Source organism: Taudactylus pleione, unplaced genomic scaffold (assembly GCF_031769625.1).
Source record: "Taudactylus pleione unplaced genomic scaffold, aTauple2 ptg000009l, whole genome shotgun sequence".
Lineage (NCBI taxonomy): Eukaryota > Metazoa > Chordata > Amphibia > Anura > Myobatrachidae > Taudactylus > Taudactylus pleione.
Genome location: NW_028284412.1, coordinates 960,208 through 965,134, shown reverse-complemented (window position 1 = coordinate 965,134; position 4,927 = coordinate 960,208). Strand labels below are relative to the sequence as shown.

The 4,927-nt window shown below is 40.3% G+C and overlaps 1 pseudogene; it reads right to left on the bottom strand.

Moving 5' to 3' along the window:
• Window positions 1-3,661: 3,661 nt before the first annotated feature.
• On the bottom strand, window positions 3,662-3,780 carry LOC148542711 (5S ribosomal RNA; annotated as a pseudogene).
• Window positions 3,781-4,927: the final 1,147 nt, after the last annotated feature.

Below are 4,927 nucleotides of genomic sequence, written 5' to 3'. Positions count from 1 at the left end.
GTCAAGATAGATGGATACTAGCTGGAACAACGAACCCCATGCCGAGATAATCTGACATCCGGGAGGGTTGTTCAAGCTTTTGTGCACTTTAGGTAAGGTGTATAATATTGGAATAATTGGAAACTTTGGTATCAATGACTCACACAATTCTTGTGAAATGATGCCCTTCATCACAGCCCCCTCCAACAATTCTGCAAATCACTTTTAAAACATGTAGTTGGATCACAATCCAAAAGGTGTCAGGTTGTGTTACTCACCTCAGTGCCGGCTTCCCCTCACCTCTCGAGTGGTCAGACGCCAGGTGCGGTGGCGAGTGACGCGCTGAGGATTATGCCTGGGGTCTGCTAAGACATCCATTTGCTGCTCCGTGATTTGGTTCCTGCGGTTGCCGTCATGGACGCAGCCATGACAGTCTAATCACCTGATTAGCCCTTTACCCAATGTAGCTGTCAGCTGACAGTGTCCTCCAATGGACTGCTGCCTTAAGGTATTTAGCCGGGCTCTGGACAACAGGAAGACGCCTGTACAACATTGTTACTTCCAGTGAATACTTGCTGTTGCAGCGTTCCAGGTTCCAAGCTCCATTCTTCTAGTGATAGCTTCCTAGTGTTATCCACAGTGTGTGTACTCAGTACGTCATCCAAGTACTATCTTCTAAGTGTCAAACTCCTGTGCCAGTTCTGCATCTAGAACCACAGTGTGTGTATGCAGTATGTCATCCGAGTACCATCTCCTAAGTGTCATTCTCCTGTGTCAGTTCTGCATCTGGATCCACAGTGTGTGTACTCAGTACATCATCCTAGTACTATCTCCCAGCATCGTTCTCCTGTGCTTTCCCTGTGATTGTGTTCTTCCATTTCCCACTTGTGCTGGATACCTGAGCAAAGGACCGCAACCTGCTTGCTGGGTGCAGCTTAAACCCAAATCCCAATTGAAGGGGTCACTGGTGAACACCTCCCAGTAAGTTGGACTCCGTGGCATTGGTCAGGTCTAGCCAACATCCGGTACTTGTGGATGAGGAAGGCATATATCCAGGTCCCTCGCTTTCGGTTCCTTTCCCAACCTGGGACCCCAACTTTCAATCCCTCAGTAGAGGATCTCTTTAGTCCAAACGTGACAAAAGGCAAATATACTGACACATCACTAAGTTGTCTAAGAGCCTCCTGTCTATATGTGGATAAATCCTTTATTACCACCAACCCGCCCTTATCGGCGGGTCGTATCACAATATCGGTATATAAAGACAAATCCTATAATGCCAGTAATACACCTTTACTCAAATTGCTAGAGGTCTGAGACTTATTCACATACAATATTCTGTTCACATCCCTAGCTATCATATTCATATATGTTTTAATAGATGGATTATTTGAATTGGGATCAAATGTTGACTTATGGGACAATTTCTTTAAAGTCAATGGTACATCACAGCTTACTGTGCCCACCTGTTTGGCCTTAGAGCCCTTATACATCTTGTGCAACTTAAGTTGGCGATTCAGTTTGTATTTTCCAAGAGAATCCATGAAATTTAACTGTCGGTACGCAAGACAGTCCCTTAGACAGTACCTTTATTTCCATCTTGGTTAAGTGGCGTTTAGACAGATTATAAACTAACGTTTCTTCAGCAAGAGTGGTCTCCCTGGCCTCCTTCTTCCTCAACCACTACCTTCCACTCCATGTGCTCGGACAGAGCTGTGTTAAAACATATAACTTGAAGAATAGGACGGGGGCTGGCAGAATTCAGTAGATCGTGTAAGAGGATTTAGGTATTACATTAATATTCCCTATTTTTTGGTACTTTTTTCTACCAGTCAGTCAGTATGATTATGTATAAATCTAAGGCGATTGTGAACTAATAAGTGTAATTGTTGCAAATTCCCATTACTGGATCTCCTGTAAATGTTCATTTGTTTCACATAGTTACGTCGGCAACCAGGGTGTGATGGTGACGTCATTGGTGGGCGCCGCCGGATGGGACTTGGAAGCCGCAGCTGTGCACATGGGGTGGTGAAGGTATAAAGTAAGTGTCTGTTTTTATTGTACTTTGTATCCTGATGATGATGTATTAAAACATGGAAACGTTGAAGCATCCATCCTGCTTCCGTCCTGCTATATGTATGATTATTACAACAGAGTGCTGCCGGTCTGTATGGTATATATATATATATATATATATATATATGTATATATATATATATATATATATATATATAACAACACAGGGGGATTGACTGTGGGTGACAGTTCTTATATAAAGTGGTTTTATGTAAACAATATAAATACCATACCCAGTTTTATGGGATAAATATAAAGTGCGAGGTGCCAATCAAATAAAGTGCATGATAATAACACTAAAAAGACATAAAATTTGTAAGAATAAAATATATAAATACAGTTAAAATTTAAAACACAATTTAATTCAGGGATTTTAAAACATGAGCATAATAAAAAACTGCTAGGCAGGAGAAGTTCACTCAATGAATAGCCAGTGCAACAATAAATAAATAGGAGATAAATATAGAGAAAATAAAAAATCTAAAAAATAAAAATAAATAAGCTTATCTGAGTCAAGGTAAAGGTTATTTCTGGGACAAAGAGAGAATAGCAAAACGCGTTTTGTCTGCTGACTTCTTCATGGGGATGAAGGTTGTGATGTAATGTCCACCTTTTTATACCCCTTTATAACTCATTAGGGACAATTACTTCCGGGTTCAAGGTTCAACTGTGCTTCCTATTAGCATCAGTAAACTCTATAATCCATGTAAACACTGACTCAGGGAGTAGAGAACGAATTAATAGTCAACTAAAAAAGTATATGTTAAAAAAATTCATTAAATAATTCAATTTCATGACCGGAGTGCTCCCACTCGAGGTCCAGAGCGATACATCACTTCCGCCCGCTGTCCTTGCTTCTACCAGGCCGTCAGGAGTCTGGAGCATCATGTCACTTCCGCCCTTCTCTGTCTGGCTTCAGACATTACCGCATCATGTCACTTCTGCCCTCTGCTGTACTCCGGGAGATGCCGCGTCATATCCGCCCTCTTCACTCGCTTTTAAATGATGTGGTGTTAGCACAGGACTTCCGCCCTCACTTCTTGCCAGGATTCAGTCTCTAATAGTCCACTCGCCTCTACTCTTAACCTCCTGCACACTGCGGACTTCCGCTCTTCTTGTTCTGCTTTACATACTGGGATACCCTTGACGCAAATAGCAGGATCCCTATAATTAAGGAGAATCAATAATAAATAGACAGCAATGTCCAGACAGGGGGGAGGGGTTACCATGTTTTGTTATTTCTAGTAACATAAAAATTCCTGCAGTGTGCATATTTTAGCAGGTATTTATAAATATAGAACTTGATTGCCCTAATTCTTTGGACAGGTAATTAAACAACAGAAATGTGTATGGGAAATCTATCATAGATATGTGGAGTCAGGATGCCAAATCTAGGATAGTCTTTGTTGAAAGGTAATAAAGTCAAACTTCCATATTTCATAATACTCTGAATGAACAATGTCTCTTTCATTCGTATGGGTAACTGAGACAGATGAAGTTATGAATAAAGAGGGAGGTCTTGCAGCCACAACTTCTTGTAGGACACACTTCCAAAATTCTGCAGATGATTCATGGTGATATTCATAATCGCCCTTAAGGACTTTAGTAACTACAAAACCAGGTCTTCCCAGGAGGTCTCCCATCCCAGTACTGGCCAGGCCCAGACATGTATAGCTTCCAAGATCGGACGAGTTTGGGTATACGCACACTGGTATGAATGTAGGTACTCTCAAGTTTCCTTATAACCTCATTGTTATCACCAAACAAAGATAATGTCTCCTTGCAGAATGAATTTTATTACTACACCTGATATTCTCTTAGGGTCTCCCTCCCAGATACTTGTCAGGCCCAAAACATGATATACCCCTCAGGGTGCCCATACGGGCATTTTCATGATGGTATAGTAGTAATATTCTCTTGGTGTCTTCTTACAAGAATGGTCCTTTTTCATAACTCTCGTTGAACCCTTTAGGAGCCAGGGTGTTAAGTTCATAAATCCAGTACATTTCCCACCTGGACAGAAGGTTCCCTAGATCACCTCCTCTTTCACTTAGAGTTACGTGCTCAATAGCTTTGAATGTTAATTCCTCCGGATTAGAGTTATGTTGAGTAATAAAATGTTTCGACACTGCATGGCCTTCAATTTTGTTCTTGATGTTTCTGATGTGCTCTTGAATTCTTAATTTTAATACTCTTTTAGTCTTGCCAACATATTTAATTCCACACGTGCACTCCAACAGGTAGATGACTGAAGAAGAGTTACAATTTATAAAACTTTTAATAGTGAATTCTTTGGATCCTTCCGAGTTCATAAAGGTTTTCCGTGTGGGATGCAGATATTTACAGATGTTACATCGTCCGCATTTGTAGCTTCTTTTACAGCTCAAAGTCCCACTCATATTCTTCTTATTCTCTTTCCGCAGTAGACTTGGTGCTAAAATGTCTTTCAAATTTCTATTTTTTCTAAAAACAATCTGTGGTTTTGGAGGTAAAATTTCTTTCAATACTGGGTCCATTAGGAGAATATTCCATTGCTTTCCAAATGATTTTTTGATCTTGTTCTCATGGCCGTTGAAAGTCGTAACAAAGGGAACAGAATCTTTTTTGGGGTTTTCATTGTTCTTATAGTTCAACAGTTTGTTTCTATCTGGAGTTTTTGTTTTATTGAGAGCTTTCTCCAGAATTTCTTCTGGATATTCCTTCTCTCTGAATCTGCCCACATATTGTTCCAATTGCTCATTACATGTTTCCTGGTCGGTGCAGTTACGTTTAATTCTATAAAACTGCGAATATGGGATATTCTCTTTCCACCTATTTAGATGGCAGCTTTTAAAGTGCAAATAGCTGTTAGCATCAACGTGCTTAATAAAAT